The sequence below is a fragment of the Lissotriton helveticus genome, chromosome 8, assembly GCF_964261635.1.
Source record: "Lissotriton helveticus chromosome 8, aLisHel1.1, whole genome shotgun sequence".
NCBI classification, from domain to species: domain Eukaryota; kingdom Metazoa; phylum Chordata; class Amphibia; order Caudata; family Salamandridae; genus Lissotriton; species Lissotriton helveticus.
The window spans coordinates 678,886,072-678,899,420 of NC_136069.1; positions in this window are offsets into that span (position 1 = coordinate 678,886,072).

The following is a 13,349-nucleotide window of genomic DNA, read 5'->3' on the forward strand; positions in this document are numbered from 1 at the left end:
ACAACTAGAACGCTAACAGTCTTACTTATGACAAAAGTATGGCACACCTGAAGTCCTCTTGATTGGAATAAAGTGGTAACACTTAATACATTTGATTTGAAAAGGAACAAAATGAGGGGTTTCATTTTGCCATAGAAATTTTATATATATATATATATATATATATATATATATATATATATATATATATATATATTCACTGAAAAAACCATAGGTTACACACCAGTTATAGTTAGGAATTAGCATTTAAAAAACCTTTGAAGTTCACTGAAAAAACCATAGGTTTCAGGCCTTATATAGTTAGGAATCAGCATTTAAAAAACTTTAAAATTCACTGAAAAAACCATAGGTTTCAGGCCTTATATAGTTAGGAATTAGCATTTAAAAAAACCTTTGAAATTCACTGAAAAAACCATAGGTTTCAGGAGTTATATGGTTAGGAATTCGTTTTTAAAAAACCTTTGAAATTCACTCAAAAAACTATAAGTTTTAGTGGTGTTATAGTTAGCTGGACATTTTACTCATACAAAACCAAAGAAATTGCTCCTATATAGTTAGTTGTACTAACTATATTTCGCGCACCCGCAATCCACTGCTGATGATGTCACATATTAGATCATTCATGACATGGTCAGTGACATCACTGATGACATCTCAAATGACATCACTGATGACATCACTGATGACATCATCCACGTGACAATCACATACACCTTTTCATACACTAATACAATTTTTCATCACTATTGTAAAATACAGAGTATTATAATTAAATCCATTGTCACAGCAATACAAGTATGTAAAAATCCACTCAGTGATTCATAGATGTATACACACATCTAATCACTTACCTATGGATTCACTCATACATGCTGTCAACGAACAATAGAACAATATCAAAAATACTTGTACATCTATATCGACATTAAACAACAGCACACATCCTATTCACATATGAAGTCATCCTACTCACTTATGCAAACAATGGATCATACTTACATATTTACTTAGAAAAACACTTATACAAACACCACTTCTTCTATTCATTTAGATAGTAAGTCATACTTAGTGAATTATAAAATCATTATTACAAGTATACAGTTATCCATACAGTCACTCACACAATCATTGTGTCTTCTGTATACTTATTTATATACAACAACTGACACATACACTGCCTTTTATTTTTCTAGTTTGTTGGACCTGTACCTTTGAGAAATATATTTGCTCATCACCACACCCATAAAGAGATTCCCTCACCCAGACTGTTAGAACATGTAGTTTTAACTTCATATATCTACTGAATGAACTATTCACACATCTTTGGACAGTCACACACCCCCCACCGAACCACACACACTTTCACACTCCCATACAAATACTCAGTTAACTAATCAATAACTAATATAGACTTTCACATAGCTAGTAACCAACTGTAGAATAGGTTTACACAACAACTGACAAAGTGATACAGATATTCACACAGTTTAGTCACTACCCACTATATTTAGTGAGACATTATAAATTGGTCAAGTAAACAGTCAATTACACTGCTACTAAATCCTCCATCCAAATATTTATTTATATATATCCACTCATTCTTCAATGTAAATTGCTATATATATAATGCATATTTAAATAACGAAGCAAACCACATTCACAGGATGATGTCATCAGTGATGTCATTTGAGATGTCATCAGTGATGTCACTGACCATGTCATGAATGATCTAATATGTGGCATCATCAGCAGTGGATTGCGGGTGTGCGAAATATAGTTAGTACAACTAACTATATAGGAGCAATTTCATTGGTTTTGTATGAGTAAAATGTCCAGCTAACTATAACACCACTAAAACTTATAGTTTTTTGAGTGAATTTCAAAGGTTTTTTAAAAACTAATTCCTAACTATATAACTCCTGAAACCTATGGTTTGCCGGTGGGTGCCGGCGTTGTCTCTCGATCCTACCGAGAGACAAGATGGCGGCCGCTCCGGACTGTTTAGAATGTTGACAGTCACCGGAGAGCCAATCCGCTTCTCCTCGCGAAGTTCCGTTACGCGTCTGGTACGCGAACCGGGGCGCTAACCGGGACGCTGTCACAGATATATATATTTTTTTGAACGTTAATTTCTCAAAATCCACTGGAGCACATATCTTGAGACCTAGCAAAGGCACATCGGGCAAACAGTCTCTACAATTTTGCCAATTTTTGTGGAAATCCATTCAGCCGTTCGAGCTAAAAGTGAGTCCAACCGCCCTATGGACAACTCAATGTTAAAAACACGTTTTGGGACCGCCATTTTTTATCGGCCCCCGCTTGACGAAACCCCCCCAAACTTTAAGGGGACGCTCAGAAACAAAATGTGCCATTTTCCTGAAAATTTCAGCCAATTCCGTCCATCAACGCCAAAGTTATTCAACATAGAATTTTAAGAAATCCCTATTCAAAAAAATCCTAACTATATATACCTACTGGCGACCGCCAGTAGGTAATATATTTATATATATATATATTTCTTTTTTTTTCTTTTTCTTTTTTTTGGTACAAAGGACGCCGCACACAGCAACTTCAGTTCACAGATTGATTGAGCAAGGCAGTCAGGCTGAAACGCGTTGGTGTTAGACTGGGCACTGAAATAAATCTGTGAACTGAAGTTGATGTGTGCGTCGTCCTTTGTAACAAAAATTGTTTTTTGGCCATCGGTCTGGCCCAACGCCGGCACCCGCTGGAGAGCGATCCTGTTACAAGACCACATTGCACCAAAAAAATAAAAAAATAATATATATATATATATATATATATATATATATTACCTACTGGCGGTCGCCAGTAGGTATATATAGTTAGGATTTTTTCTCTATGGGTTTTTTGAAAATTCTATGTCTAATAACTTTGGCGTTTGTGGACGGAATTGGCTGAAATTTTCAGGAAAATGGCACATTTTGTTTCTGAGCAGCCCTTGAAAATTTGGGGGGGGGGTTCGTCCAGTGGGGGCCGAGAAAAAAGGGGGGTCCCAAAACGTGTTTTTAACATTGAGTTTTCCATAGGGCGGTTGGCCTCACTTTTAGCCCGAACGGCTGAATGGATTTGCACGAAACTTGGCAAAATTGTAGGGACTGGTAGCCCGATGTGCCTTTTGTAGGTCTCAATATATGTGCTCCAGTGGATTTTGAGAAATTAACATTTAAAAAAAGATATATATCTGTAACAGCGGACCGGGCAGCGCACTGGTTCGCGGACTTTTCGCGCAACGGAGCTTTGTGAAGCGAAGCTGATTGGTTCTCCGGCGTCTGTCAACATTCCAAACAGTCCGTAGCGGCCGCCATCTTGTCTCTCGGTAGGATCGAGAGACAAGAGGAGGTCAAAACAAAGGGGGAAATAACTATAAGGGGGCATAGTAGATCCTCGCTGACCCCCTAGGTTTGATGTGGAGGTTTTAAAAGGGCCCCGCGGGGCAAAAAAAATAATAATAATAATAATCGAACGGCTGAATGGATTTGCACGAAACTTGGAAAAATTGTAGGGACTGGTAGCCCGATGTGCCTTTGCTAGGTCTCAATATATGTGCTTCAGTGGATTTTGAGAAATTAACGTTCAAAAAAAGATATATATCTGTAACAGCGCACCGCTTCGCGTACTTTTCGCGTTACGGAGCTTTGCGAAGCGAAGCTGATTGGCTCTCCGGTGTCTGTAAACATTCCAAACAGTACGTAGCGGCCGCCATCTTGTCTCTCGGTAGGATCGAGAGACAAGAGGAGGCCAAAGCGAAGGGGCAAATGACCATAAGGGGGCATAGTAGATCCTCGATGACCCCCTAGGTTTGATGTGGAGGTTTTAAAAGGGCCCCGCGGGGCAAAAAAAAAAAATAATAATAATAATCGAACGGCTGAATGGATTTGCACGAAACTTGGTAAAATATTAGGGACTGGTAGCCCGATGTGCCTTTGCTATGTCTCAATATATGTGCTTCAGTGCATTTTGAGAAATTAACGTTCAAAAACAAGATATATATCTGTAACAGCGCTCCGCTTCGCGGAGATAAAATTATATCTGTATTACCTAGCTGTTGCTAACACCAGTTAGCGACGGCTAGTAGGAGATAGCGACCATCTTGGGTCCCACTTTGCATGTGAGTGATATTTATCACTAATGACATGCAAAGTGGGCATGCCAAGATGTTAGCGACTGGAAACAGTCGCTAACATCGCTATCTCCTATTATCAACTTTTGGAAATATTCCAGATAAGCGCGAATATCTAAAAAAAGTAACAGCTGCCCTGAGCAGTTCTTAGCCATGTTATCCAATGGGAGGTGGATAACATGGCTAAGAGCATTAGCTCGGTAATGCATGAATATAGCGGAGTTTTCAGCGATATTAATGCATTGCGCTCGTTTTTTATAGTATTTGCGATAAACCTTGATAATAGCAAGGTTTATCTGCGATAATTTCTGACGGTAAAAAAATCTTTGCAATGCATCGTTAGGGATAAATATCGCTTAACTTTGGTAATATGCCCCAACGTCTGTTAACGTTCGATTCGAAGGAAATCAGGAATTGTTGAAAAACATTGTGTGCGCCATCTTGTCTTTTTTCAAATGCCACACTTTTGTCGTGCACGGCAGCCATTTTAGATGCCTTGACCAGACCCACTCTGTGCACGCTGTCGATCCTTAGCATGGCTCCCCACCCTCGCAAGCATCTCACCCAGGCAGTGGTCACCCCCGCTCTCTGTCTTATGCATGGGTAATAAACCTCCCCCCATCTGCGCTGCTCTTCCCTGAGAATCACACCCTGTGCCCGCCCGACACCTCCCTTTCGCCCTATTCACTACCGCACCCTCTGACACTCCTTTTCCTCTGTGTGCGATTGTCCAGGCCGGTCCTAGGCTATCAGCTAGCCCTGCAGATGTAGTTTATGGCCACAGCTGTAAAGAATCACCCCTCTTCAAAGGAGTTATAGTAGATCAAGGCCCACACTCGATGAGATCCGTCACAGCAGAAGCGTTGCTATTATCTGAAAACCATCCTGTATTGTGATTGGGGAGGGGACCGAGCGTGAAGCGGAAGATTCCAGGGATGACTCTTTGTACATCAAAGTTTTTACAATTATGTGTCACATTAAAAATATATAGCACTCCGACAAAGTAGTAAGATTATAAAACTTTAATAATTTATAAATATATACAAGAAAACAAAAATAGTAATAACATATAAACATTTTTAGAGAAAAACAACGAAGTAGCGGTCGGCTGTGCGAATAGTCCCAACGCAGCACAACGTCCAGATTTCCGGCGTGGGGCGTCGCGGGGGGTGGGTCATCAGTAGCAAACTGTTGTGCGAATAGTTCCAAGGCAGCAGAACGCGCCGAAATCTAGATGACACGAAAGTGATGTCTAGTAAGTTGCCACCCAGCAAATAACGGCGTGGGGCGTCGCGGGGGGTGGGTCATCAGTAGCAAACTGTTGTGCGAATAGTTCCAAGGCAGCAGAACGATGGCACCAAGGTGATGTCCAGTAAGTTGCCGCACTGGTTTTGGTATCCTACAATGCTGCTCCGAATAACGGCGTGGAGCGCCCCGGGGGAGGCGGCGTGAACGGGCCTCTCCAGGTGGAGTCTCATCTGTTTTAGTGGGGCGCCCCTTTACCGTTTCAGTTGCCATTCCGTCCGCTTTTGGTCCACTGTGTCAAAATCCGCCATTCAGCTGAGTTGCGCCCACTCTTGCGGTGCAGCGATAGGCGGCTGCCACAGGACTCTCAAAATGGCGGCAGGCTCTTTCCTTTTTGGGCGTGGTCCACTGAAATGGCCCTGGGACACCTTGGAAATCGGACGCTTGTCTGCTAGGTCTTGGACCCCATTCTCGAAAGCGTCCCCTCCGCCTTGAGAATTCATCAAAAGTTTTGGGGGCTCCGACTCCTGCAGGCTTCTGGTGGGGAGCGGCTGCCATGATTGCTCGCGGAATGACCACGACGGAGCTACGAGATGGTGGTGCTCTCATGCTGACGCCAGTTTAGTCTGAAACATCCAGAAACAAGGTGGGGCTTTCATCGTTTGGGGGAAAAAAAAAGTTTTCATCCAATGAAAAGTGTTGTTTTTAGGTCATATGATCAAGCCTTCCATCATTCGGAAACCAAAAGTAAAATGAACCAATGAAAAGTTTTATAAACAAGTCACATGACCTGTTATGCGGCATAGGGTATAAAATGCGGAGAAAATACGTTGGCACGTGAGGCGGCGTCAGTAGCGGACCGATGTGCGAATAGGCCGAAGGCAATACAACGCGCCAAGATCCGGATGGCACCGAGGTGGTGTCATAGTTGAGAGTTCTGAGCAGCGGTTGTAACACTGTCTGAAGCTTATTTGCAGCTGCTGCAGCTTCACTACGCGCCAAGATCCGGATGGCACCGAGGTGGTGTGTAGCAAGTTGCCGCACTGGTGTGGCCATCCTACAATGCTGAAAGTCGGCGTGGGGCGCCCCGTTGGCCTGTGAGTTTGCGTCAGTAGCGGACCGATGTGCGAATAGGCCGAAGGCAGCACAACGCGCCAAGATCCGGATGGCACCGAGGTGGTGTCTAGTAAGTTGTCGCACTTCTGTGGCCATCCTACAATGTTGAAAGTCGGCGTGGGGCGCCCCGTTGGCCTGTGAGATGGCGTCAGTAGCGGACCGATGTGCGAATAGGCCGAAGGCAGCACAACAATATTTTCTGACTGACACCACAAGGCGCTGAGATGCCAAGATCCGGATGGCACCGAGGTGATGTCTAAGTTGCGGACTGATGTGCGAATGGGGCCAAAGGCAGCGTAACAATATTTTTTGTATGGAAGATACCACTAGGCGTTGAGATGCCAAGATTCGGATGGCACTGAGGTGATGTCTAGCAAGTTGGTGTGGTCATCCTACAATGCTGAAACTCGGCGTGGGTCGCCCCATTAGCCTGTGAGATGGCGTCAGTAGCGGACCGATGTGCGAATAGGCCGAAGGCAGCACAACGCGCCAAGATCCGGATGTCACCGTGGTGGTTTCATAGTTGAGAGGCACTTCATCTGCAGTGGGGCGCCGAGATCCGGATGGCACCGAGGTGATGTCTAGCAAGTTGCTGTACTGGTGTGGTCATCCTACAATGCTGAAACTCGGCGTGGGTCGCCCCATTAGCCTGTGAGATGGCGTCAGTAGCGGACCGATGTGCGAATAGGCCGAAGGCAGCACAACGCGCCAAGATCCGGATGTCACCGTGGTGGTTTCATAGTTGAGAGGCACTTCATCTGCAGTGGGGCGCCGAGATCCGGATGGCACCGAGGTGATGTCTAGCAAGTTGCTGTACTGGTGTGGTCATCCTACAATGCTGAAACTCGGCGTGGGTCGCCCCATTAGCCTGTGAGATGGCGTCAGTAGCGGACCGATGTGCGAATAGGCCGAAGGCAGCACAACGCGCCAAGATCCGGATGTCACCGTGGTGGTTTCATAGTTGAGAGGCACTTCATCTGCAGTGGGGCGCCGAGATCCGGATGGCACCGAGGTGATGTCTAGCAAGTTGCTGTACTTGTGTGGTCATCCTACAATGCTGAAACTCGGCGTGGGTCGCCCCATTAGCCTGTGAGATGGCTGTTCTTTGGATTTGGGCCTGGTCCACCAAAATGGCCCTGGGACACCTTAGAACTCGGACGCTCGATTTTTTTTTCCTTTCCTGTACATGCAAAAAAAAGGTAAATGCCCGGTACGTTACACGCTTCATCTGCCTCGATGAACTCTCCAGAGGAACCGAAAAAAAATATAGTTGTGGTAACTATACCATGCATCGTCATATGGAGAGGTGGCACCAATTAATTATAGTGCTGCATAAAAGAGAGATTTGGAGGAGAACCCCTGACCTGCTAGTACATTCATCAAAGAAGTGGCACTGAGAGCTTCAGAGGCAAGGGAAACGGTCCCAAATATTTAGAAGAACTTTGGAAAGATTAAAATGACATGTTTAGATTGTGGCAAATTAATTTCATGTGGACAGATGAGTGTTACTCTAATAAATACAGCATATGAACATCATCATAGTCGATGGTTGGTAGAGACATTTTGACTATATCCTGGACCTGCCCGTCCTCGCCCAAAATGGCGCCAGAATAAATGGGACTCGTAACTCCTTGTTGTGTACTGGTTGCAGAACCTTGAAATCACGAGATACGTATGCAGTTTTGAAGCACATGGCGGGCGGGGACGAGAATTGATTGAATATTTCGACATCCCTATTGATATTAAGTTCTGATGTGTTATTGATTACTGTACTGTTGAAAGTTCGAATTAACGTCACCCATGGTACTTGCCCGCAAATGTATATCTAGATAATTTTATTGTAACTGGCCCTGTCGTATTTTAATTATAAAATGTACGTCCACCGATTCCGTAACTGTTAGACACCTTAGTTCTTGCAACCTAATGGCCCGCCCGTTACGTTCCTCTACAGTGTAAATGTCTATTCATCATATACGATTACAGTTTGCTCTGTGGCAGGCCCACGTGGTTATAGGCTCGTATTTGTATAATGAAATTTTCTCAATAAAGGTTTTTAAAAGAAAACATGGTAGTAGTATATACATTGGTAAAGTTTTTAATAATAGTGACTGTTTTAGAATCATTAAAAGGCAAGTGAAATAAAGCAGACCAATTACATGAAGGGTAAAAGGTATAATACGAAGGAACGCAGTAAAGATAAATGGTCAAGGGCTGTTGTGTTTTCTATTCCTGCAACATAAAGTGATCGATAAGAATCTCATATTCAGGCGTATCGGCGACTAAGACAGCAGGTCGACCCTCTTTTGCTCAACGGCTCCGTCATGGGACGAAGAAACGCTCTTTTTCTCGAAAAAAGAATATATTTTACTTGCAGGACAGTTGTAAAATTTCCGGGAAAGTACATTAGCCTGGAACATTATAACATATATTTAAGAAAAAATAATGTTCGGAAGTAATGAAAAGCGTAATTTTTAGGTCATATGACCAAGCCTTTCATCATTACAATAAGAAAAGTAAAATGAACCAATGAAAAGTTTTATTAACAAGTCACATGACTTGTTATGCTTACGTTACGCGCTGCGCGCCCCGGATGACTTCCGGATGCGCTAACGCGGCGCGTCATATGACGCATTACGCGACAACGCAGGTACAGAATATAGTCAAAATGTCTCCACCAACCAGCGGTCGGAACACAACCCCTTTCAGCAGGCTAAATAGTTCTGTTAAATGACAACAGAAGGGACAGGCAACAAGAACCATCAGTCAAAGAGGGGAGAGCTAGTTCTTCTCTACCGGGTTACATTGGGGCGCTACCGGAACTGATCGAATTGGTAGTCTACAGTGTTTCTGGATGTTTCAGACTGAAGCTGGGGTTAGCATGAGAGCAGCACCATTTCGTAGCTCCGTCGTGGTCATTCCGCAACCAATCATGGCAGCCGTTCTTTATCGTTATTTTGGGTGGGGTGGGTGGCGGAGCCGAGCTGTTTTGCAGCCATCATTGTGTGGAGTTCAGTTCATCTCACTAGTTTTGTATTTGTCATGAGGGGTTGTTCCTAATGTTTCTATTTTAGCGAGGTCAAAAAGAGATCCCATTAGTGGCCTACTGATTTTGCTCGATTCCTTTTCTTTTTTTTTTACACGATTTTTCGTTATCTGCAAAGACTAAACAGAGTATTGCGACTCTGTGTTTGTTTGTAAATAGAGAATGAACCAAAGAGAACTAATTCTAAAACAGTAAATACTTGGATAACAATCAATCAAATGGAGAGAGAAGCAGGCACGACGGATTACAATGGGGGCAAAGACCTGCGTTAACTACCTTTCACTATCTGCAAAGAGAGAGTACTCCTAATAGAAATGAGGGGGGGGGGCACCATTCAAAGCAGATCAGTGTGCATAAACACGAAAATGTTTTCACTTACCACGTACTTGACATTCGACAGCTTATGATATTTGCTATTAAAAAACCATTGAAATTCACTGAAAAAACCATAGGTTATAGACCATATATAGTTAGGAATTAGCATTTACAAAACCTTGAAAATTCACTGAAAAAACCATAGGTTATAGACCATATATAGTTAGGAATTAGCATTTAAAAAACCTTATTTTACTCACACAAAACCATTGAAATTCCATATATAGTTAGTTGCACTAACTATATATCGCGCACCTGCAATCCACTGCTGATCATGTCACATATTACATCATTCATGACATGGTCAGTGACATCACTGATGACATCACTGATGACATCTCAAATGACATCACTGATGACATCACTGATGACATCTCATTTGACATCATTCTTGTGCTAATACGATAAACCTCTTCAGACTCTAATATAACCTTAGATACACTCAGTGTATACAGACACTCACACACTTCCACTCATCCATGGAGTTACTCACACACCCAGTCAGTCATGCAAAGAAACAATCTCATCTCCATTTCTTCAACTATACAGTTAAACACACCTTACTTATTGAAACATATACTAACACATATTTACTCTCTTATACAATCCCTGATACAAGTTCACAATGATCGATACAACCACTCACTCATTCGGTGGCTCTCATGCACAGTTATTTATATATGCCAACTCTCACATGTACTGTGTTTTACATATGTACTTACTATGACATGTAGCATTGAGATATCCATTCACTCATCAATACACTCATGCACACAGTCAACTGCCCATGTAGCTGTTTCCACATGCACTCTTGAACTCATACACCTAGTGAATAAACTGTTCACACATCTATGCATAGAGTCACACACCTTCCAGCCACCCCCACACAAACTCAATCTCCCATAGAAATACTTGGGCAAGCAATTAATAACACATATAGCCTCTCGTATAGCTAATGATCAACACATGCAGCAGTTTACAGAACAACAGACATAATGATGCACAAATTAAGACAGTTTAGTCACTAACCCATGCATTCAGTGAGACACATTTAATCACTCACTCATACAGTCAGTCACGCACCTACTAAATCCTTCATCCAGACACTTATACATCCACTCATTCTTCAATATGTAAGATATATTTTAACTTTACAGAAACATACAGTCACTGGATGTTGTCATCAGTGATGTCATCAGTGATGTCATTTGAGATGTCATCAGTGATGTCATCAGTGATGTCACTGACCATGTCATGAATGATGTAATATGTGACATGATCAGCAGTGGATTGCGGGTGCGCGATATATAGTTAGTGCAACTAACTATATATGGAATTTCAATGGTTTTGTGTGAGTAAAATAAGGTTTTTTAAATGCTAATTCCTAACTATATATGGTCTATAACCTATGGTTTTTTCAGTGAATTTTCAAGGTTTTGTAAATGCTAATTCCTAACTATATATGGTCTATAACCTATGGTTTTTTCAGTGAATATATATATATGATCAAATGACATCACTGATGACATCACATCACAACTGAATGAGTGGATGTATAAGTGTCTGAATGAAGGTTTTAGTAGGTGCGTGACTGACTGTATGAGTGAGTGATTAAATGTGTCTCACTGAATGCATAGGTTAGTGACTAAACTGTCTTAATTTGTGCATCATTATGTCTGGTATTCTGTAAACTGCTGCATGTGTTGATCAGTAGCTATATGAGTAACTATATGGGTTATTGATTGATTGTCCAAGTATTTGTATGGGAGACTGAGTGTGTGTGTGGCTGGCTGGGAGATGTGTGACTCTGTGCAGATCAAGGGTTTCTTGTATCAATGATTTATAAGAGAGTAAGTATGTGTTAGAATATGTTTGAAAATGTAAGGTACTCTATGTTTAACTGTATAGATTAGAAAATGGAAGTGTGATTGATTCTTTACAGGACTGACTAGGTGTGTGAGTAACTCCAAGGATGAGTGGCAGAGTGTGAGTGTCTGTATAGGGTGTATGAGTGCATATGATAGTGTTGTAAAGATGAGTGATTGTATGTATGAATGATTGTATGGGTGAATGAGTGAATGTGTGTGTAGACGTAGGAATCAGTGAGTGCGTATGTAGTAACTAGTATTGGTGTGTCAATTGTTTAAAAAAATATATTCTGTATTTAACACTGGGTGTAACAGAGGTTATATTAAAGTGTGAGGAGATGCATTGTATTGTCACATGAATGATATCATCAGTGATGTGACCATTGATGTCAAATGAGATGTCATCAGTGATGTCATTTGAGATGTTATCAGTGATGTCATTTGAGATGTTATCAGTGATGTCATCAGTGATGTCATTTGAGATGTCATCAGTGATGTCATCAGTGATGTCATCAGTGATGTAATTTGAGATGTCATCAGTGATGTCATCAGTGATGTCATTTGATATGTCATCAGTGATGTCATCAGTGATGTCACTGACCATGTCATGAATGATGTAATATGTGACATGATCAGCAGTGGATTGCGGGTGCGCGATATATAGTTAGTACAACTAACTATATATGGAATTTCAATGGTTTTGTGTGTGTAAAATAAGGTTTTTTAAATGCTAATTCCTAACTATATATGGTCTATAACCTATGGTTTTTTCAGTGAATTTTCAAGGTTTTGTAAATGCTAATTCCTAACTATATATGGTCTATAACCTATGGTTTTTTCAGTGAATTTCATTGGTTTTTTAAAAGCTAATATCTATAGCTGTAAAATGTATTCTTCTTTAAATCCAAAAATATATTTTATATGTTTATTAATAATTTTTTTTAAATATTTTTTTTGTTTCGCTCCCGGTCCGCGAACCGGGAAGCTTCCCGTTAGCTCAATTTGATTCCGCGACCCGGTCCGCGAACCGGTAAGAAATCAACATAGTGACGGTATCGTGTTGCCGCGTAATGCGTCTTATGACGTACTGCGTTAGCGCACCCGGAAGTGCCCCGGGGCGCGGACCCAGGCGCGAAACGCAGCTCCCCGGAAGCGATCCGCGGCGCGAAAGCGCGACGTATCGCGTTGCCGCGAAATGCGTCTTGTGACGTATCGCGTTAGCGCACCCGGAAGTGTCCCGGGGCGCGGACCGAGGCGCGAAGCGGAGCGACACGGAAGCTAACCGGGGAGCGTTCCGCAGCGCGTAACATGAGCGTGAGAGGTCATGTGACTTGTTAATAAAACTTTTCATTGGTTCATTTCACTTTTGGTTTCATAATGATGGAAGGCTAGGTCAGGTGACTTAAAAATAACACTTTTCATTGGTTGAGAAGTATTGTTTTTTCCCAAATGATGAAAACCCCTCCTTCTTTCCTCACTCTGACTTTCATCATTGGGAGAGGAAGACCTATTTTGCTTGTTGGAAAATGGCTTCATTGGTAGCTTCAGCTGGTGGACC